Source organism: Bufo gargarizans, chromosome 9 (genome assembly GCF_014858855.1).
Source record: "Bufo gargarizans isolate SCDJY-AF-19 chromosome 9, ASM1485885v1, whole genome shotgun sequence".
Taxonomy (NCBI): domain Eukaryota; kingdom Metazoa; phylum Chordata; class Amphibia; order Anura; family Bufonidae; genus Bufo; species Bufo gargarizans.
Genome location: NC_058088.1, coordinates 66,722,117 through 66,746,778, shown reverse-complemented (window position 1 = coordinate 66,746,778; position 24,662 = coordinate 66,722,117). Strand labels below are relative to the sequence as shown.

The 24,662-nt window shown below is 42.6% G+C and overlaps 1 long non-coding RNA gene across 1 annotated transcript in view; it reads right to left on the bottom strand.

Annotated features, from left to right (window-relative positions):
• Positions 1-24,662, bottom strand: part of LOC122946007 — a 323,715-nt gene that overhangs the window by 224,940 nt on the left and 74,113 nt on the right. The window lies entirely within an intron of this gene.

The following is a 24,662-nucleotide window of genomic DNA, read 5'->3' as shown; positions in this document are numbered from 1 at the left end:
ATGCCAGGGATGTGCCTGAATAGCACATGTGATCACTAAGGACAATGATTGGCCACAGTGTTTAAGGGAACAGGGCTGTGGACAGGTGAGTTGTTCTTTTTAATCGGACATGTTTCCACCATTGGCATTGTCAACTCCTAGGCCGGATAATCCCTTCAAAGAACATAAGAAAAAAAAAATGTTAATATTCTACACATATCTGGTGAGTCTGTAGTTGTGACAATCTGTAAATTGGTCTAAGAGGTAAATTACACTGCCTGAAGTTTGGGCAGTGTGAACGCCGGTGGATGATGACAAATCCATTGATGTTTATTTGCAGTGGCCTTATTACAAAGGCCAATGCAGACTGAATGTGTTCTAATTCTAATCATGCAGTCTAATAGAGCCCTAAGTAAAAGGGTCATAATATTTAAATTTTTTATCTGAAATTAATCTATATTAACATTTTATATAAATTTACCCTTTACTTATGTGTATGGCAAAGTGTGCCCTTAATACAAAGTACAGCTTGTCTTGCAAGAACAAGACCTCATGCAGTGATGTTGATTAAAAAATAATATAGGATGCATGTTTGACACAAGGTGGTTGTCACGTGTCACCTGCTCTCACTTCCTGCATAGTGATCTCTGCACAGCTTGCAAATCACACTTAGAACATAATAGATATAATAAATAAATAAAAATGTTTCAGTAACTGGTACTAGTTGGCAAACATATCTAAATGATACCCTTCATTAAAAGTATATCACTTTGTAATATGTCATCTGCAGTCCTAACCAAATTAAGCACTATAAAATTGTGCAGACAGTGAGCTATGTGGTACATGCCGTACGGGTAGTGAGTCATACAGTACATATGGTACAGCAGGATAGCAAGTAAGTATATGTATTACTAGTAGATGTAGCAATGGTAGAGAAAAGTGGACTACAGTGTATGCAGCTGTCCAATACAGGATATGTAGGATGTGTAGCTAGGAGTAAGGTATATCTATGTTTTATTTGGATGTGTATGGTCCTAATTCAATTTTCCATTTTGTTTGCAGACAATTTACAGTTGCAAGAAAAAGTATGTGAACCCTTTGGAATGATATGGATTTCTGCACAAATTGGTCATAAAATGTGATCTGATCTTCATCTAAGTCACAACAATAGATAATCACAGTCTTCTTAAACTAATAACACACAAGAATTAAATGTCACCATGTTTTTATTGAACACACCATGCAAACATTCACAGTTCAGGTGAAAAAAGTATGTGAACCCTTGGATTTAATAACTGATTTAACCTCCTTTTTTTTGGACAGCAGTGGCTTTCTCTGTGGTATCCTCCCATGAAATCCATTCTTGTTTAGTGTTTTACGTATCGTAGATTCGCTAATAGGGATGTTAGCATATGCCAGAGACTTTTGTAAGTCTTTAGCTGACACTCTAGGATTGTTCTTCACCTCATTGAGCAGTCTGCGCTGTGCTATAGCAGTCATCTATACAGGACGGACACTCCTAGGGAGAGTAGCAGCAGTGCTGAACTTTCTCCATGTATAGACAATTTGTCTTACCATGGACTGATGAACAGTAAGGCTTTTGGAGATACTTTTATAACCCTTTCAAGCTTTATGCAAGTCAACAATTCTTAATTGTAGGTCTTCTGAGAGCTCTTTTGTGCGAGGCATCATTCACATCAGGCAATGCTTCTTGTCAAAAGCAAACCCAGAACTGGTGTGTGTTTTTTATAGGGCAGGGCAGCTGTAACCAACACCTCCAATCTCTTCTCATTGATTGGACTCCAGTTGGCTGACACCTCACTCCAATTAGTTATTGGAGATGTCATTAGTCTAGGGGTTCACATACTTTTTCCACCTGCACTGTGGATGTTTACATAGTATGTTCAATAAAAAACATGGTAACATTTAATTATTTGTGTGTTATTAGTTTAAGCAGACTGTGGTTGTCTATTGTTGTGACTTAGATGAAGCTCAGATCACATTTTATGACCAATTTGTGCAGAAATCCAAATAATTCCAAAGGGTTCACATACATTTTCTTGCAACTGTATAATATATTCTCAATGATTCTATTTGAAGGAAGGGGAATACTACAATAACCCTAATGAGCTATAGCAACAAGCGCAAATAAAAGCTGATTCAAGTTAAAACATTGTACATATTCATAAAGATTTGCTATTAGACCTTACTTGGATTCCCTAAGGCAATTAATTAATATATTCTGTTTGTCACAAAATGTCTTTAGCTTTTGGAACAAACTTTGCAGCTTTCCAACCTAACCAGCCAACTTTTTGTCCAATTCAATCTAAAGCTTGGACATGAAATAAAAAAGTGAGAGCACATTAGAGTAGTAGAATTATTTGAAGTTTAAATTGAATACACAGAGCGTTGTGATGTGTATCAAAGACTTCCCGAGTTCAGCTATTGATGAACAAGCTTGTTAAAAGCACAGTGACTTCATTGCCTGTTTTATCATCCTTTTCCTACAGATAGACGTGAACCAAAGTTTTAAAATACCTTTAGAAATGAAAGCAACAGACAAGAAAGTATGTCTGCAATAATTCATACTGAAGATACTGCAAATATGCTATATTATTTTACTGATGCTGCACAAACCATGACCAGTAAATGATTTATGGCAATATTTTTGCTTCGCAGTGATACGTGCTACGATAGTCAAATATAGTGTAGAAGAGATGATGAAGCAGATAAATATTCAACTACAAACAGGCAATATTCCTGTTTGCCAGTGATTTGTAACTATCATCTATGTAGAAATGGGTGTAATAGAACAACCTGTTCTTTTCTGGAATAAAACCCAGTGCTTTGCCAATATCCTCGCAGTGTGTATCAGTGTGTCATTTTTCAATTGGGAAATGGCATCTGATAGTTATGTCAGAAATAGAAAATCAATATTATATAGAGAAAGTGGCTGGTCATCTGAGGCACAGAGCATGCACTCAAAGGTTATGCTGTTTATGTATCCTTATGTATTGGTTAAAGATGTTGTTTAGATGACTACATAAAAAGAGGGATCAGTATAGTGTAAAATAATAAAATAAGTCATGATCACTTTCCCGATTCCCTGCAGTCGGCATCAGACTTTTAAAAAATCTATACAAGTCTCTCGTGACAAAAAGGACTAACTGCTCAGCCGGTCCCTGAATGCTACAGTGACTAATTATTGTTAAAAGGTATACGTATCCATCACAAATACACTTAACAGATAAAGAATAGTGGGCACACACCAAAACATCATGCAACAAACCAACCAAAACAATAATTACCCTCTTATCAGACCAAATATATGGGGTAAATAAACAGAATGACTCCAAACTCTTGGGGGTTTTCCCTAGGTAGGGACGCCCAGGGCCTCTTTAATTGGGAAAGGTTCTGGATGGGGCGATCACTCTGTATTAGGAAGTCATTAGGGCATACTAGTCCGGACAGGGCATATTAGGGTCAGTGTTAAACTGCTCCCCCCCCCCTCCTCCCCAGTAGAAGTTTTTTAATATAATTTTTTAGAGGGTCAGCTCACCAGCAGGCTCTTGCATATAATATTTTACAGGGCGAGTGTCACGGCGGGGAGTGGGAGAAATCCCCCACCGTATAATATCAGTCGCTGCTATGCTGGATAGCAGGGAACAGGGAGCAGGTCACCTCCTAACGTGACCCTGAAGATCTCCCTAAACTCCTAATGCATGAGCCGCCTCAGAAGATAAGGGGGCTCATGCTCACCAACGTAGAACCCTAGGTATTCCTGCTTGCCCTAAGCCTGAAGACAGGGCAGAGACCACCCATTCATCCTACACAATGGATGCATGGTGTCTCCAGAATCCCAGTAGCTGGCCACCAACTAGACAGAGTTCACAGCCAAACGACAGGTAAGTAACAAAAGGCAACAGACAACCTAGGTTACCAGAACTTACCTGCCTACGATGAGATGGACCGGAAACGCACTGTCTAGATGTTTGCTTGAACCCCTCCGGGAAAGCAACCCCCTTTCGGAAGAAACACACCACAACACAATAACCTCCAAACAAGGCCCACATTATAACAACATACACCAGGTGGGAGAGGGAAAACACCAACACGCCGGGGTGGCTCACACAGACTTTTACATACAGCCAGGGAGCAGAGCTCCTACACAGACTGACAAACAGGGTCAGCTTACCTGAAGGCCCCCCACATATAATAATTTAGAGGATCAGCTCACCTGCAGTCCCTCACCTACAACCTTTTAGAGCAGGCATCCTCAAACTGCGGCCCTCCAGCTGTTGTAAAAATACAAACCCAACAATGCCCTGCTGTAGGCTGATACCTGTAGGCTGTTCGGGCATGCTGGGAGTTGTAGTTTTGCAACAGCTGGAGGGCCGCAGTTGGAGGATGCCTGTTTTAGAGGGTCATCTCACCGGCAGGCCCTCAAATATAATTTTTTACAGGGTCAGCTAACCAGCAGGCCTTCACCTACAATCTTTTACAGGGTCAGCTCGCCAGCAGGCCTGCACCTAAAATCTTTTACAGGTTCAGCTCACCTATAGGCCTGACCTAAAATCTTTTACAGGATTAGCTTACCTATAGGCCCACCCCAAAAAATTCTTACAGGGTAAGCTCACCAGCAGGCCCTTGCATAAAATTTTTAATACAGTCATCGCACCAGCAGGCCTTTACCTACAGTACAGACCAAAAGTTTGGACACACCTTCTAATTCAAAGAGTTTTCTTTATTTTCATGACTATGAAAATTGTAGTTTTACACTGAAGGCCTCAAAACTATGAATTAACACATGTGGAATTATATACATAACAAAAAAGTGTGAAACAACTGAAAATATGTCATATTCTAGGTTTTTCAAAGTAGCCACCTTTTGCTTTGATTGCTGCTTTGCATACTCTTGGCATTCTCTTGATGAGCTTCAAGAGGTAGTCACCTGAAATGTTTTTCACTTCATAGGTGTGCCCTGTCAGGTTTAATAAGTGGGATTTCTTGCCTTATAAATGGAGTTGGGACCATCAGTTGTGATGTGGAGAAGTCAGGTGGATACACAGCTGATAGTCCTACTGAATAGACTGTTAGAATTTGTATTATGGCAAGAAAAAAGCAGCTAAGTAAAGAAAAACAAATGGCCATCATTACTTTAAGAAATGAAGGTCAGTCAGTCCAAAAAATTGGGAAAACTTTGAAAGTGTCCCCAAGTGCAGTCACAAAAACCATCAAGTGCTGCAAAGAAACTGGCTCACATGCGGACCGCCCCAGGAAATGCCAGAACTCTCAGGCGCACCCCCTTGCTGTTTCCAAAGAATAAGAAGAGTCGACTGCAGTATGCCAAAAGTCATGTGGAAAAACCTAAAAAGTTTTGGGATAGTGTTCTGTGGACTGATGAAACAAAATTTGAACTGTTTGGGCCCATGGAGGAGGAGGAAGAACAAGGCCTATGAAGAAAAGAACACCTTGCCTATTGTGAATAGAGTTGAGCGAACACCTGGATGTTCGGGTTCGAGAAGTTCGGCCGAACATCCCGGAAATGTTCGGGTTCGGGATCCGAACCCGATCCGAACTTCGTCCCGAACCCGAACCCCATTGAAGTCAATGGGGACCCGAACTTTTCGGCACTAAAACGGCTGTAAAACAGCCCAGGAAAGGGCTAGAGGGCTGCAAAAGGCAGCAACATGTAGGTAAATCCCCTGCAAACAAATGTGGATAGGGAAATTAATTAAAATAAAAATTAAATAAATAAAAATTAACCAAAATCAATTGGAGAGAGGTTCCATAGCAGAGAATCTGGCTTCCCGTCACCCACCACTGGAACAGTCCATTCTCAGATATTTAGGCCCCGGCACCCAGGCAGAGGAGAGAGGTCCCGTAACAGACAATCTGGCTTCATGTCAGCAGAGAATCAGTCTTCATGTCATAGCAGAGAATCAGGCTTCACGTCACCCACCACTGTAATAGTCCATTTTCATAAATTTAGGCCCAGCACCCAGGCAGAGGAGAGAGGTCCCGTAACAGACAATCTGGCTTCATGTCAGCAGAGAATCAGTCTTCATATCATAGCAGAGAATCTGGCTTCCCGTTACCCACCACTGGAACAGTCCATTCTCAGATATTTAGGCTCCGGCACCCAGGCAGAGGAGAGAGGTCCCGTAACAGACAATCTGGCTTCATGTCAGCAGAGAATCAGTCTTCATATCATAGCAGAGAATCAGGCTTCACGTCAGCCACCACTGCAACAGTCCATTGTCATAAATTCAGGCCCAGCACCCAGGCAGAGGAGAGAGGTCCCGTAACAGACAATCTGGCTTCATGTCAGCAGAGAATCAGTCTGCATGTCATAGCAGAGAATGAGGCTTCACGTCACCCACCACTGCAACAGTCCATTTTCATAAATTTAGGCCCAGCACCCAGGCAGAGGAGAGAGGTCCCGTAACAGAGGATCTGGCTTCATGTCACCAGAGAATCAGTCTGCATGTCATAGCAGAGAATCAGGCTTCACGTCACCCACCACTGCAACAGTCCATTTTCATATATTTAGGCCCAGCACCCAGGCAGAGGAGAGAGGTCCCGTAACAGAGGATCTGGCTTCATGTCACCAGAGAATCAGTCTGCATGTCATAGCAGAGAATCAGGCTTCACGTCAGCCACCACTGCAACAATCCATTGGCATATATTTAGGCCTAGCACACAGGCAGAGGAGAGAGGTCCCGTAACAGACAATCTGGCTTCATGTCAGCAGAGAATCAGTCTGCATGTCATAGCAGAGAATGAGGCTTCACGTCACCCACCACTGCAACAGTCCATTTTCATAAATTTAGGCCCAGCACCCAGGCAGAGGAGAGAGGTCCCGTAACAGAGGATCTGGCTTCATGTCACCAGAGAATCAGTCTGCATGTCATAGCAGAGAATCAGGCTTCACGTCACCCACCACTGCAACAATCCATTGGCATATATTTAGGCCTAGCACACAGGCAGAGGAGAGGTTCATTCAACTTTGGGTAGCCTTGCAATATAATGGTAAAATGAAAATAAAAATAGGATTGAATGAGGAAGTGCCCTGGAGTCCAATAATATATGGTTATGGGGAGGTAGTTAATGTCTAATCTGGACAAGGGACGGACAGGTCCTGTGGGATCCATGCCTGGTTCATTTTTATGAACGTCAGCTTGTCCACATTGGCTGTAGACAGGCGGCTGCGTTTGTCTGTAATGACGCCCCCTGCCGTGCTGAATACACGTTCAGACAAAACGCTGGCTGCCGGGCAGGCCAGCACCTCCAAGGCATAAAAGGCTAGCTCTGGCCACGTGGACAATTTAGAGACCCAGAAGTTGAATGGGGCCGAACCATCAGTCAGTACGTGGAGGGGTGTGCACACGTACTGTTCCACCATGTTAGTGAAATGTTGCCTCCTGCTAACACGTTGCGTATCAGGTGGTGGTGCAGTTAGCTGTGGCGTGTTGACAAAAGTTTTCCACATCTCTGCCATGCTAACCCTGCCCTCAGAGGAGCTGGCCGTGACACAGCTGCCTTGGCGACCTCTTGCTCCTCCTCTGCCTTGGCCTTGGGCTTCCACTTGTTCCCCTGTGACATTTGGGAATGCTCTCAGTAGCGCGTCTACCAACGTGCGCTTGTACTCGCGCATCTTCCTATCACGCTCCAGTGCAGGAAGTAAGGTGGGCACATTGTCTTTGTAGCGTGGATCCAGCAGGGTGGCAACCCAGTAGTCCGCACAGGTTAAAATGTGGGCAACTCTGCTGTCGTTGCGCAGGCACTGCAGCATGTAGTCGCTCATGTGTGCCAGGCTGCCCAGGGGTAAGGACAAGCTGTCCTCTGTGGGAGGCGTATCGTCATCGTCCTGCCTTTCCCCCCAGCCACGCACCAGTGATGGACCCGAGCTGCGTTGGGTGCCACCCCGCTGTGACCATGCTTCATCCTCATCCTCCTCCACCTCCTCCTCATCCTCGTCCTCCTCGTCCTCCAGTAGTGGGCCCTGGCTGGCCACATTTGTACCTGGCCTCTGCTGTTGCCAAAAACCTCCCTCTGAGTCACTTCGAAGAGACTGGCCTGAAAGTGCTAAAAATGACCCCTCTTCCTCCTCCTCCTCCTCCTCCTCCTGGGCCACCTCCTCTTCCATCATCGCCCTAAGTGTTTTCTCAAGGAGACATAGAAGTGGTATTGTAACGCTGATAACGGTGTCATCGCCACTGGCCATGTTGGTGGAGTACTCGAAACAGCGCAACAGGGCACACAGGTCTCGCATGGAGGCCCAGTCATTGGTGGTGAAGTGGTGCTGTTCTGTAGTGCGACTGACCCGTGCGTGCTGCAGCTGAAACTCCACTATGGCCTGCTGCTGCTCGCACAGTCTGTCCAGCATGTGCAAGGTGGAGTTCCACCTGGTGGGCACGTCGCATATGAGGCGGTGAGCGGGAAGGCCGAAGTTACGCTGTAGCGCAGACAGGCGAGCAGCGGCAGGATGTGAACGCCGGAAGCGCGAACAGACGGCCCGCACTTTATGCAGCAGCTCTGACATGTCGGGGTAGTTGTGAATGAACTTCTGCACCACCAAATTCAGCACATGCGCCAAGCAAGGGATGTGCGTCAAATTGGCTAGTCCCAGAGCTGCAACGAGATTTCGCCCATTATCACACACCACCAGGCCGGGCTTGAGGCTCACCGGCAGCAACCACTCGTCGGTCTGTTGTTCAATACCCCGCCACAACTCCTGTGCGGTGTGGGGCCTGTCCCCCAAACATATGAGTTTCAGAATGGCCTGCTGACGTTTACCCCGGGCTGTGCTGAAGTTGGTGGTGAAGGTGTGTGGCTGACTGGATGAGCAGGTGGAAGAAGAGGAGGAGGAAGCCGAGAAGGAGGAGGTGGCAACAGGAGGCAAAGAATGTTGCCCTGCGATCCTTGGCGGCGGAAGGACGTGCGCCAAACAGCTCTCCGCCTGGGGCCCAGCTGCCACTACATTTACCCAGTGTGCAGTTAGGGAGATATAGCGTCCCTGGCCGTGCTTACTGGTCCACGTATCTGTGGTTAGGTGGACCTTGCTACAGATGGCGTTGCGCAGTGCACACTTGATTTTATCGGATACTTGGTTGTGCAGGGAAGGCACGGCTCTCTTGGAGAAGTAGTGCCGGCTGGGAACAACATACTGTGGGACAGCAAGCGACATGAGCTGTTTGAAGCTGTCTGTGTCCACCAGCCTAAATGACAGCATTTCATAGGCCAGTAGTTTAGAAATGCTGGCATTCAGGGCCAGGGATCGAGGGTGGCTAGGTGGGAATTTACGCTTTCTATCAAATGTTTGTGAGATGGAGAGCTGAACGCTGGCGTGTGACATGGTTGAGACGCTTGGTGACGGAGGTGGTGGTGGTGGTGTTGGTGGTACATCCCCTGTTTGCTGGGCGGCAGGTGCCAACGTTCCTCCAGAGGCGGAGGAAGAGGCCGAGGCGGCAGCAGCAGAATAGGCCGAGGCGGCAGCAGCAGAAGAGGTAGCAGGGGGAGCCTGAGTGACTTCCTTGGTTTTAAGGTGTTTACTCCACTGCAGTTCATGCTTTGCATGCAGGTGCCTGGTCATGCAGGTTGTGCTCAGGTTCAGAACGTTAATGCCTCGCTTCAGGCTCTGATGGCACAGCGTGCAAACCACTCGGGTCTTGTCGTCAGCACATTGTTTGAAGAAGTGCCATGCCAGGGAACTCCTTGAAGCTGCCTTTGGGGTGCTCGGTCCCAGATGGCGGCGGTCAGTAGCAGGCGGAGTCTCTTGGCGGCGGGTGTTCTGCTTTTGCCCACTGCTCCCTCTTTTGCTACGCTGTTGGCTCGGTCTCACCACTGCCTCTTCCTCCGAACTGTGAAAGTCAGTGGCACGACCTTCATTCCATGTGGGGTCTAGGACCTCATCGTCCCCTGCATCGTCTTCCACCCAGTCTTGATCCCTGACCTCCTGTTCAGTCTGCACACTGCAGAAAGACGCAGCAGTTGGCACCTGTGTTTCGTCATCATCAGAGACATGCTGAGGTGGTATTCCCATGTCCTCATCATCAGGAAACATAAGTGGTTGTGCGTCAGTGCATTCTATGTCTTTCACCGCTGGGGAAGGGCTAGGTGGATGCCCTTGGGAAACCCTGCCAGCGGAGTCTTCAAACAGCATAAGAGACTGCTGCATAACTTGAGGCTGAGACAGTTTCCCTGGTATGCATGGGGGTGATGTGACAGACTGATGGGGTTGGTTTTCAGGCGCCATCTGTGCGCTTTCTGCAGAAGACTGGGTGGGAGATAATGTGAACGTGCTGGATCCACTGTCGGCCACCCAATTGACTAATGCCTGTACCTGCTCAGGCCTTACCATCCTTAGAACGGCATTGGGCCCCACCATATATCGCTGTAAATTCTGGCGGCTACTGGGACCTGAGGTAGTTGGTACACTAGGACGTGTGGATGTGGCAGAACGGCCACGTCCTCTCCCAGCACCAGAGGGTCCACTAACACCACCACGACCATGTCCACGTCCGCGTCCCTTACTAGATGTTTTTCTCATTGTTATGGTTCACCACAACAACAAATATATTATTTGGCCCAATGTATTGTATTCAAATTCAGCGGGATATAAATTTGAGGCCTAGTATTTAGGCGCTGGGTGACCGGTATGGATTTAGTGACAGAATTAGACTTGGAAATGCACAGAAGCGTGTGTGTGAAGTTATTCTGAATGACCCTATGTGCACCTTCAATATGATCTACCCTTTTAGGGATAGATTTCAAATAGCTCTGATATAGCAGAAACGACTAAATTATGAAATTGCTAAATTGGGAATTGTATTTCAACCCAGAACAAAAAATGTGCTTTGACGGACACTAAATAACTTTCCCAGCCACAACAGGACAGCGGTAACGAGAGATTTAGCAGGATATAAATTTGAGGCCTAGTATTTAGGCGCTGGGTGACAGGTATGGGTTTAGTGACAGAATTAGACTTGGAAATACACAGTAGCGGGTGTGTGTGAAGTTATTCTGAATGACCCAATGTGCACCTTGAATATTATATACCCTTTTAGGGATAGATTTCAAATAGCTCTGATATAGCAGAAACCACTAAATTATGAAATTGCTAAATTGGGAATTGTATTTCAACCCAGAACAAAAAATGTGCTTTGACGGACACTAAATACTTTCCCAGCACAACAGGACAGCGGTAACGAGAGATTTAGCAGGATATAAATTTGAGGCCTAGTATTTAGGCGCTGGGTGACAGGTATGGGTTTAGTGACAGAATTAGACTTGGAAATACACAGTAGCGGGTGTGTGTGAAGTTATTCTGAATGACCCAATGTGCACCTTGAATATTATATACCCTTTTAGGGATAGATTTCAAATAGCTCTGATATAGCAGAAACCACTAAATTATGAAATTGCTAAATTGGGAATTGTATTTCAACCCAGAACAAAAAATGTGCTTTGACGGACACTAAATAACTTTCCCAGCACAACAGTACAGCGGTAACGAGAGATTTAGCAGGATATAAATTTGAGGCCTAGTATTTAGGCGCTGGGTGACAGGTATGGGTTTAGTGACAGAATTAGACTTGGAAATACACAGTAGCGGGTGTGTGTGAAGTTATTCTGAATGACCCAATGTGCACCTTGAATATTATATACCCTTTTAGGGATAGATTTCAAATAGCTCTGATATAGCAGAAACCACTAAATTATGAAATTGCTAAATTGGGAATTGTATTTCAACCCAGAACAAAAAATGTGCTTTGACGGACACTAAATATCTTTCCCAGCACAACAGTACAGCGGTAACGAGAGATTTAGCAGGATATAAATTTGAGGCCTAGTATTTAGGCGCTGGGTGACAGGTATGGGTTTAGTGACAGAATTAGACTTGGAAATACACAGTAGCGGGTGTGTGTGAAGTTATTCTGAATGACCCAATGTGCACCTTGAATATTATATACCCTTTTAGGGATAGATTTCAAATAGCTCTGATATAGCAGAAACCACTAAATTATGAAATTGCTAAATTGGGAATTGTATTTCAACCCAGAACAAAAAATGTGCTTTGACGGACACTAAATAATCTTTCCCAGCAACAACAGTACAGCGGTAACGAGAGATTTAGCAGGATATAAATTTGAGGCCTAGTATTTAGGCGCTGGGTGACAGGTATGGGTTTAGTGACAGAATTAGACTTGGAAATACACAGTAGCGGGTGTGTGTGAAGTTATTCTGAATGACCCAATGTGCACCTTGAATATTATATACCCTTTTAGGGATAGATTTCAAATAGCTCTGATATAGCAGAAACCACTAAATTATGAAATTGCTAAATTGGGAATTGTATTTCAACCCAGAACAAAAAATGTGCTTTGACGGACACTAAATATCTTGCCCAGCAACAACAGTACAGCGGTAACGAGAGATTTAGCAGGATATAAATTTGAGGCCTAGTATTTAGGCGCTGGGTGACAGGTATGGGTTTAGTGACAGAATTAGACTTGAAATACACAGTAGCGGGTGTGTGTGAAGTTATTCTGAATGACCCAATGTGCACCTTGAATATTATATACCCTTTTAGGGATAGATTTCAAATAGCTCTGATATAGCAGAAACCACTAAATTATGAAATTGCTAAATTGGGAATTGTATTTCAACCCAGAACAAAAAATGTGCTTTGACGGACACTAAATATCTTTCCCAGCAACAACAGTACAGCGGTAACGAGAGATTTAGCAGGATATAAATTTGAGGCCTAGTATTTAGGCGCTGGGTGACAGGTATGGGTTTAGTGACAGAATTAGACTTGGAAATACACAGTAGCGGGTGTGTGTGAAGTTATTCTGAATGACCCAATGTGCACCTTGAATATTATATACCCTTTTAGGGATAGATTTCAAATAGCTCTGATATAGCAGAAACCACTAAATTATGAAATTGCTAAATTGGGAATTGTACTTCAACCCAGAACAAAAAATGTGCTTTGACGGACACTAAAAATCTTTCCAAGCAACAACAGTACAGCGGTAACGAGAGATTTAGCAGGATATAAATTTGAGGCCTAGTATTTAGGCGCTGGGTGACAGGTATGGGTTTAGTGACAGAATTAGACTTGGAAATACACAGTAGCGGGTGTGTGTGAAGTTATTCTGAATGACCCAATGTGCACCTTGAATATTATATACCCTTTTAGGGATAGATTTCAAATAGCTCTGATATAGCAGAAACCACTAAATTATGAAATTGCTAAATTGGGAATTGTACTTTCAACCCAGAACAAAAAATGTGCTTTGACGGACACTAAATAACTTTCCCAGCTACAACAGGACAGCGGTAACGAGAGATTTAGCAGGGATATAAATTTGAGGCCTAGTATTTAGGCGCTGGGTGACAGGTATGGGTTTAGTGACAGAATTAGACTTGGAAATACACAGTAGCGGGTGTGTGTGAAGTTATTCTGAATGACCCAATGTGCACCTTGAATATTATATACCCTTTTAGGGATAGATTTCAAATAGCTCTGATATAGCAGAAACCACTAAATTATGAAATTGCTAAATTGGGAATTGTATTTCAACCCAGAACAAAAAATGTGCTTTGACGGACACTAAATAACTTTCCCAGCTACAACAGGACAGCGGTAACGAGAGATTTAGCAGGATATAAATTTGAGGCCTAGTATTTAGGCGCTGGGTGACAGGTATGGGTTTAGTGACAGAATTAGACTTGAAATACACAGTAGCGGGTGTGTGTGAAGTTATTCTGAATGACCCAATGTGCACCTTGAATATTATATACCCTTTTAGGGATAGATTTCAAATAGCTCTGATATAGCAGAAACCACTAAATTATGAAATTGCTAAATTGGGAATTGTACTTCAACCCAGAACAAAAAATGTGCTTTGACGGACACTAAATAACTTTCCCAGCTACAACAGGACAGCGGTAACGAGAGATTTAGCAGGATATAAATTTGAGGCCTAGTATTTAGGCGCTGGGTGACAGGTATGGGTTTAGTGACAGAATTAGACTTGGAAATACACAGTAGCGGGTGTGTGTGAAGTTATTCTGAATGACCCAATGTGCACCTTGAATATTATATACCCTTTTAGGGATAGATTTCAAATAGCTCTGATATAGCAGAAACCACTAAATTATGAAATTGCTAAATTGGGAATTGTATTTCAACCCAGAACAAAAAATGTGCTTTGACGGACACTAAATATCTTTCCCAGCAACAACAGTACAGCGGTAACGAGAGATTTAGCAGGATATAAATTTGAGGCCTAGTATTTAGGCGCTGGGTGACAGGTATGGGTTTAGTGACAGAATTAGACTTGGAAATACACAGTAGCGGGTGTGTGTGAAGTTATTCTGAATGACCCAATGTGCACCTTGAATATTATATACCCTTTTAGGGATAGATTTCAAATAGCTCTGATATAGCAGAAACCACTAAATTATGAAATTGCTAAATTGGGAATTGTATTTCAACCCAGAACAAAAAATGTGCTTTGACGGACACTAAATAACTTTCCCAGCACAACAGGACAGCGGTAACGAGAGATTTAGCAGGATATAAATTTGAGGCCTAGTATTTAGGCGCTGGGTGACAGGTATGGGTTTAGTGACAGAATTAGACTTGGAAATACACAGTAGCGGGTGTGTGTGAAGTTATTCTGAATGACCCAATGTGCACCTTGAATATTATATACCCTTTTAGGGATAGATTTCAAATAGCTCTGATATAGCAGAAACCACTAAATTATGAAATTGCTAAATTGGGAATTGTATTTCAACCCAGAACAAAAAATGTGCTTTGACGGACACTAAATACTTTCCCAGCACAACAGTACAGCGGTAACGAGAGATTTAGCAGGATATAAATTTGAGGCCTAGTATTTAGGCGCTGGGTGACAGGTATGGGTTTAGTGACAGAATTAGACTTGGAAATACACAGTAGCGGGTGTGTGTGAAGTTATTCTGAATGACCCAATGTGCACCTTGAATATTATATACCCTTTTAGGGATAGATTTCAAATAGCTCTGATATAGCAGAAACCACTAAATTATGAAATTGCTAAATTGGGAATTGTATTTCAACCCAGAACAAAAAATGTGCTTTGACGGACACTAAATATCTTTCCCAGCAACAACAGTACAGCGGTAACGAGAGATTTAGCAGGATATAAATTTGAGGCCTAGTATTTAGGCGCTGGGTGACAGGTATGGGTTTAGTGACAGAATTAGACTTGAAATACACAGTAGCGGGTGTGTGTGAAGTTATTCTGAATGACCCAATGTGCACCTTGAATATTATATACCCTTTTAGGGATAGATTTCAAATAGCTCTGATATAGCAGAAACCACTAAATTATGAAATTGCTAAATTGGGAATTGTATTTCAACCCAGAACAAAAAATGTGCTTTGACGGACACTAAATAACTTTCCCAGCACAACAGTACAGCGGTAACGAGAGATTTAGCAGGATATAAATTTGAGGCCTAGTATTTAGGCGCTGGGTGACAGGTATGGGTTTAGTGACAGAATTAGACTTGGAAATACACAGTAGCGGGTGTGTGTGAAGTTATTCTGAATGACCCAATGTGCACCTTGAATATTATATACCCTTTTAGGGATAGATTTCAAATAGCTCTGATATAGCAGAAACCACTAAATTATGAAATTGCTAAATTGGGAATTGTACTTTCAACCCAGAACAAAAAATGTGCTTTGACGGACACTAAATAACTTTCCCAGCACAACAGGACAGCGGTAACGAGAGATTTAGCAGGATATAAATTTGAGGCCTAGTATTTAGGCGCTGGGTGACAGGTATGGGTTTAGTGACAGAATTAGACTTGGAAATACACAGTAGCGGGTGTGTGTGAAGTTATTCTGAATGACCCAATGTGCACCTTGAATATTATATACCCTTTTAGGGATAGATTTCAAATAGCTCTGATATAGCAGAAACCACTAAATTATGAAATTGCTAAATTGGGAATTGTACTTCAACCCAGAACAAAAAATGTGCTTTGACGGACACTAAATAACTTTCCCAGCTACAACAGGACAGCGGTAACGAGAGATTTAGCAGGATATAAATTTGAGGCCTAGTATTTAGGCGCTGGGTGACAGGTATGGGTTTAGTGACAGAATTAGACTTGAAAATACACAGTAGCGGGTGTGTGTGAAGTTATTCTGAATGACCCAATGTGCACCTTGAATATTATATACCCTTTTAGGGATAGATTTCAAATAGCTCTGATATAGCAGAAACCACTAAATTATGAAATTGCTAAATTGGGAATTGTACTTCAACCCAGAACAAAAAATGTGCTTTGACGGACACTAAATAACTTTCCCAGCTACAACAGGACAGCGGTAACGAGAGATTTAGCAGGATATAAATTTGAGGCCTAGTATTTAGGCGCTGGGTGACAGGTATGGGTTTAGTGACAGAATTAGACTTGAAAATACACAGTAGCGGGTGTGTGTGAAGTTATTCTGAATGACCCAATGTGCACCTTGAATATTATATACCCTTTTAGGGATAGATTTCAAATAGCTCTGATATAGCAGAAACCACTAAATTATGAAATTGCTAAATTGGGAATTGTATTTCAACCCAGAACAAAAAATGTGCTTTGACGGACACTAAATATCTTTCCCAGCAACAACAGTACAGCGGTAACGAGAGATTTAGCAGGATATAAATTTGAGGCCTAGTATTTAGGCGCTGGGTGACAGGTATGGGTTTAGTGACAGAATTAGACTTGGAAATACACAGTAGCGGGTGTGTGTGAAGTTATTCTGAATGACCCAATGTGCACCTTGAATATTATATACCCTTTTAGGGATAGATTTCAAATAGCTCTGATATAGCAGAAACCACTAAATTATGAAATTGCTAAATTGGGAATTGTATTTCAACCCAGAACAAAAAATGTGCTTTGACGGACACTAAATATCTTTCCCAGCAACAACAGTACAGCGGTAACGAGAGATTTAGCAGGATATAAATTTGAGGCCTAGTATTTAGGCGCTGGGTGACAGGTATGGGTTTAGTGACAGAATTAGACTTGAAATACACAGTAGCGGGTGTGTGTGAAGTTATTCTGAATGACCCAATGTGCACCTTGAATATTATATACCCTTTTAGGGATAGATTTCAAATAGCTCTGATATAGCAGAAACCACTAAATTATGAAATTGCTAAATTGGGAATTGTATTTCAACCCAGAACAAAAAATGTGCTTTGACGGACACTAAATAACTTTCCCAGCACAACAGTACAGCGGTAACGAGAGATTTAGCAGGATATAAATTTGAGGCCTAGTATTTAGGCGCTGGGTGACAGGTATGGGTTTAGTGACAGAATTAGACTTGAAAATACACAGTAGCGGGTGTGTGTGAAGTTATTCTGAATGACCCAATGTGCACCTTGAATATTATATACCCTTTTAGGGATAGATTTCAAATAGCTCTGATATAGCAGAAACCACTAAATTATGAAATTGCTAAATTGGGAATTGTACTTCAACCCAGAACAAAAAATGTGCTTTGACGGACACTAAATATCTTTCCAAGCAACAACAGTACAGCGGTAACGAGAGATTTAGCAGGATATAAATTTGAGGCCTAGTATTTAGGCGCTGGGTGACAGGTATGGGTTTAGTGACAGAATTAGACTTGGAAATACACAGTAGCGGGTGTGTGTGAAGTTATTCTGAATGACCCAATGTGCACCTTGAATATTATATACCCTTTTAGGGATAGATTTCAAATAGCTCTGATATAGCAGAAACCACTAAATTATGAAATTGCTAAATTGGGAATTGTACTTCAACCCAGAACAAAAAATGTGCTTTGACGGACACTAAATAACTTTCCCAGCTACAACAGGACAGCGGTAACGAGAGATTTAGCGGGATATAAATTTGAGGCCTAGTATTTAGGCGCTGGGTGACAGGTATGGGTTTAGTGACAGAATTAGACTTGGAAATACACAGTAGCGGGTGTGTGTGAAGTTATTCTGAATGACCCTATGTGCACCTTCAATATGATCTACCCTTTTAGGGATAGATTTCAAATAGCTCTGATATAGCAGAAACCACTAAATTATGAAATTGCTAAATTGGGAATTGTATTTCAACCCAGAACAAAAAATGTGCTTTGACGGACACTAAATAACTTTCCCAGCTACAACAGGACAGCGGTAACGAGAGATTTAGCAGGATATAAATTTGAGGCCTAGTATTTAGGCGCTGGGTGACAGGTATGGGTTTAGTGACAGAATTAGACTTGAAAATACACAGTAGCGGGTGTGTGTGAAGTTATTCTGAATGACCCAATGTGCACCTTGAATATTATATACCCTTTTAGGGATAGATTTCAAATAGCTCTGATATAGCAGAAACCACTAAATTATGAAATTGCTAAATTGGGAATTGTACTTCAACCCAGAACAAAAAATGTGCTTTGACGGACACTAAATAACTTTCCCAGCTACAACAGGACAGCGGTAACGAGAGATTTAGCAGGATATAAATTTGAGGCCTAGTATTTAGGCGCTGGGTGACAGGTATGGGTTTAGTGACAGAATTAGACTTGAAATACACAGTAGCGGGTGTGTGTGAAGTTATTCTGAATGACCCAATGTGCACCTTGAATATTATATACCCTTTTAGGGATAGATTTCAAATAGCTCTGATATAGCAGAAACCACTAAATTATGAAATTGCTAAATTGGGAATTGTACTTCAACCCAGAACAAAAAATGTGCTTTGACGGACACTAAATAACTTTCCCAGCTACAACAGGACAGCGGTAACGAGAGATTTAGCGGGATATAAATTTGAGGCCTAGTATTTAGGCGCTGGGTGACCGGTATGGATTTAGTGACAGAATTAGACTGGGATATGGCCAAAAAATAACCACACTATTGCTGGTTAAATGCACTTGGTGACGGGCGCAGCTTGCCCCTGATGTAGTATATGGCCAAAAAATGAACAGACTATTGCTGGTTAAATGCACTTGGTGTGACAGCTTCACCCTGATGTAGGCTTTAGCCAAAAAACAACCACACCATTGAGGGTTAAATGCACTTGGTGACAGGCGCAGCTTGCCCCTGATTTTGTATATGGCCAAAAAATGAACAGACTATTGCTGGTTAAATGCACTTGGTGTGACAGCTTCACCCTGATGTAGGCTTTAGCCAAAAAACAACCACACCATTGAGGGTTAAATGCACTTGGTGACAGGCGCAGCTTGCCCCTGATTTTGTATATGGCCAAAAAATGAACAGACTATTGCTGGTTAAATGCACTTGGTGTGACAGCTTCACCCTGATGTAGGCTTTAGCCAAAAAACAACCACACCATTGAGGGTTAAATGCACTTGGTGACAGGCGCAGCTTGCCCCTGATTTTGTATATGGCCAAAAAATGAACAGACTATTGCTGGTTAAATGCACTTGGTGTGACAGCTTCACCCTGATGTAGGCTTTAGCCAAAAAACAACCACACCATTGAGGGTTAAATGCACTTGGTCGCAGCTTGTGCTGGCGCACCACAAGACACAAAATGGCCGCCGATCACCCCAGAAAAATGTGACTGACAAACGGTCTGGGCAGCCTAAAAACAGTGAGCAATTGAGGATCAGCAGCTCAATGATCCACAGCTGCAGATCGATCAGTTAATCAAGTCCTTTGGAGGAGTTAATCTGCCTAATCTCGCCCTACTGTCGCAGCCGCAACCTCTCCCTACGCTAATCAGAGCAGAGTGACGGGCGGCGCTATGTGACTCCAGCTTAAATAGAGGCTGGGTCACATGGTGCTCTGGCCAATCACAGCCATGCCAATAGTAGGCATGGCTGTGATGGCCTCTTGGGGCAAGTAGTATGACGCTTGTTGATTGGCTGCTTTGCAGCCTTTCAAAAAGCGCCAAGAAAGCGTCACAAAAGCGCCAAGAAAGCGACGAACACCGAACCCGAACCCGGACTTTTACGAAAATGTCCGGGTTCGGGTCCGTGTCACGGACACCCCAAAATTCGGTACGAACCCGAACTATACAGTTCGAGTTCGCTCATCCCTAATTGTGAAGCATGGCGGGGGGGGGGGTCAATCATGCTTTGGGGCTGTTTTGCTTCTACAGGTACAGGGAAGCTTCAGCGTGTGCAAGGTACCATGAATTCTCTTCAGTACCAGGAGATATTGGATGAAAATGTGATGCAGTCCGTCACAAACCTGAGGCTTGGGAGACGTTGGACCTTTATGCAGGACAATGATCCCAAGCATACCTCCAAGTCCACTAGAGCATGGTTGCAGATTAAAGGCTGGGACATTTTGAAGTGGCCATCACAGTCACCAGACTTAAATCCAATTGAGAACCTCTGGTGGGACTTAAAGAAAGCAGTTGCAGTGCACAAGCCTAAGAATGTGACTGAACTGGAGGCTTTTGCCAATGAAGAATGGGCGAAGATACCTGTAGATCGCTGCAAGACACTTGTGTCAAGCTATGTTTCACGTTTAAAAGCTGTTATAACTGGAAAAGGATGTTGTACTAAGTACTAAGATTGAATGTCACTTGGGGGTTGAATAAAACTGATAATGATGTGAGCACAGAAAAGACATTTGTGGTTATTTCATTATAAATGTTATGTTATATTTGTCTGACTTACAAGTGCCTCTTTTATTTAATTGTAAACAAGATGACTGAAATGATCAAAATCAATGTCAAACTGGCCAAAACACTCAATTTCAGTGGGGGTTGAATAATTTTGAACACAACGGTAAGTTAAACTTACTGGCCTATAGTTTCCGTGCTCTATTGTTAGACCTTTTTTGAATATTGGCACCACATTTGCTACGCGCCAACCCTGTGGAACACTCCCTGTAAGTATAGAATGCTTAAATATCAGAAATAAGGGTCTGTCTATCACATCACTTAATTATCTTAGGATACGAGGTGTATGCCATCTGTTTCCAGCGATTTGTCTATTTTAATCTTTTTACAACACCACTGTAATTCTTCCTGCTGAAACAGGCCACTTTTACTGGGGAATTTACTTTTACATTCTGCATTTCATCTAACAGTTTATTTTCCTCCATGAATACATTGGAGAAAAAAATATTTAATAGCTTTTATTTCTCCTCATCAGTCTCAACAATTCCCTGTCATCACTCCGTAAAAGGCCAACACCTTCAGATTTATACTTTTTACCATTTATATAATTAAATAACATTTTAGGGTTAGTTTTACTCTTTGGCAAATGAATCTCTCTTTAGTTTGTCTGTTTTTATTTGTCTTTTACATATTGTATTTTTTTTCCCTTACAGTTGTTCTTTAATGCTTCATTTATTGCTTTCTTTACTTTTGTATTTATCCTCATTTTTTTTTAGTTTTTTTGCTCCTTACTCTTTAATACCCATAATGTATGTACCGCTCAAAAATAGATTTTAGCATGGTTTTAAGAATATCCCATTTTGTGGCTGCATTTATACTTTTGAGGACATTGTCCAAGTTAGTGAGGCCAATGGCCTCTCTTAGCTGGTCAATTTTTTGGATGTTCAATATTTTTCTACCTCCCTGTAAAAACACTCTTTTGAATGACAATTGGAAGGTTATTATTTTATGGTCAATAGTTTCCATGTGCCCCCAAACCTGCACTTCTGTTGCTCTGCCAGGTCTATTGGTTAGTGCTAAGTCCAGTTTGTTCATCCCTGCAGTCAGGTCCTGAACCAGTTGGGAAAGGTAATTGTCTTTGGTTATTGCCAAGAACCTCTTTCCTTTATAAGATCTACATTTAACATTGTACAAGTATATTAATGGGCCACATACCACCACAACTATGAATGCCCTGTTCTATGCACAGTATGCAGCGCAGATGATATAGATAATGTAAAGTGACCATTAGATTGGGGGAAAAACTTTATAGATGTATAACTGAAACCGAAATAATTTCCAAAAAACAGATTTATTTACTATGTCTCATCAGTTGAAATGATTCTATAAATAAGTTCCAAATTTCAAATTCTAAAATACATTTTCACAGTGTTAATCCTGTGTAGTAATAACCACTTTACATAAATGCCTTACCATAATAACCTGGCCAAGGCCAATACTACACCTAATTCAAAGCAAACATTAATTAAATTTGACTCTACAATAGTGGAATTCTTGATTAACCTATGCACCTGGCATTGCCTCTAACAATCTTCTTTGCAGTACTCTATCTTTTCTTCTGTCTAGTCTTTTCTACATACACAATCTATTTATATTACAATTGCCTCAAATCTGGAGTGACTACTTTCCCTCTGCTGCTTCAAAAGCAAAATCAATTGTTATTCTTATTTACCGACATTCACCAACTTAGTCTCTTTTGAGTGAACATCACATAGTAATAGTTTATTAGGCCAAAAAAAGACAATCACCCATCAAGTTCCACCTGTTATGCTGCAAGTTGATCCAGAGGTAGGTATAACATCCCAGTGAGGTAGAAGCCAATTTTCCTCTTTTAAGTTAAAGGGGTATTTTCAAAGCTTTAAACATACAAATGTTTCAAATTGTTATAAAGAGAGTGAGAATATGTCTTATTGGTAAAATCAGTCTCTATCTCCATTTTAGCTCTCTAGTCTCAGAAAGTTGGGCATCATTAGAGATTGCTAAGAGCAACCTGTCCATTTTATTGTATGCAGCCTAGAATTAGTAACCCTGCATAGACGGAGTGAAGGCTTCATCTGGCTGGTATTTTAAGATTAGTAAAGAGATATATGGAATAGCCATACTAAAGAATTAATCCTAAAACTGGCTTTTAAGCAATATTGATCAAATTTGGAACATTCATTTTGGATTATACAGTAATATGTGTAACAAAAGTTTTTAGAACTTAAAAGGTAACAAGTATTTTTTTTTTTTTTTTTAAGTTTGCATAATGGCTGTGCTTCTTTGTACAATCATAAATGTGAAGGTCTTTTTGGGCTTAACTAATGTCTTTTTAAGCCTAATTAGTAGAGTTGAGCGGACACCTGGATGTTCGGGCTCGAGAAGTTCGGCCGAACTTCCCTGAAATGTTCGGGTTCGGGATCCGAACCCGATCCGAACTTCGTCCCGAACCCGAATCCCATTGAAGTCAATGGGGACCCGAACTTTTTGGCACTAAAAAGGCTGCAAAACAGCCCAGGAAAGGGCTAGAGGGCTGCAAAAGGCAGCAACATGTAGGTAAATCCAAACAAATGTGGATAGGGAAATGTATTAAAATAAAAATAAAATAAATAAAAATTAACCAATATCAATTGGAGAGAGGTCCCATAGCAGAGAATCTGGCTTCACGTCACCCACCACTGGAACAGTCCATTCTCAGATATTTAGGCCCCGGTACCCAAGCAGAGGAGAGAGGTCCCGAAACAGAGAATCTGTCTTCATCTCAGCAGAGAATCAGTCTGCATGTCATAGCAGAGAATCAAGCTTCACGTCAGCCACCACTGCAACAGTCCATTGGCATATATTTAGGCCCAGCACCCAGGCAGAGGAGAGAGGTCCCGTAACAGAGGATCTGGCTTCATGTCAGCAGAGAATCAGTCTGCATGTCATAGCAGAGAATCAGGCTTCACATCAGCCACCACTGCAACAGTCCATTGGCATATATTTAGGCCCAGCACCCAGGCAGAGGAGAGAGGTCCCGTTACAGAGGATCTGGCTTCATGTCAGCAGAGAATCAGTCTGCATGTCATAGCAGAGAATCAGGCTTCATGTCAGCCACCACTGCAACAGTCCATTGGCATATATTTAGGCCCAGCACCCAGGCAGAGGAGAGAGGTCCAGTAACAGAGGATCTGGCTTCATGTCAGCAGAGAATCAGTCTGCATGTCATAGCAGAGAATCAGGCTTCACGAGAGCCACCAATGCAACAGTCCATTGTCATATATTTAGGCCCAGCACACAGGCAGAGGAGAGAGGTCCCGTAACAGAGAATCTGTCTTCATGTCAGCAGAGAATTAGTCTGCATGTCATAGCAGAGAATCAGGCTTCATGTCAGCCACCACTGCAACAGTCCATTGTCAGATATTTAGGCCCAGCACCCAGGCAGAGAACAGAGGTCCGGTAACAGAGAATCTGGCTTCATGTCAGCAGAGAATCAGTCTGCATGTCATAGCAGAGAATCAGGCTTCACGTCATCCAACATTGGAACAGTCCATTGGCATATATTTAGGCCCAGGCACCCAGGCAGAGGAGAGAGGTCCCGTAACAGAGAATCTGTCTTCATGTCAGCAGAGAATCAGTTTGCATGTCATAGCAGAGAATCAGGCTTCACGTCAGCCACCAGTGCAACAGTCCATTGTCATATATTTAGGCCCAGCACCCAGGCAGAGGAGAGAGGTCCCGTAACAGAGGATCTGGCTTCATGTCAGCAGAGAATCAGTCTGCATGTCATAGCAGAGAATCAGGCTTCACGTCACCCAATATTGGAACAGTCCATTGGCATATATTTAGGCCCAGCACACAGGCAGAGGAGAGAGGTCCCGTAACAGAGAATCTGTCTTCATGTCAGCAGAGAATTAGTCTGCATGTCATAGCAGAGAGTCAGGCTTCATGTCAGCCACCACTGCAACAGTCCATTGTCATATATTTAGGCCCTGCACCCAGGCAGAGGAGAGAGGTCCCGTA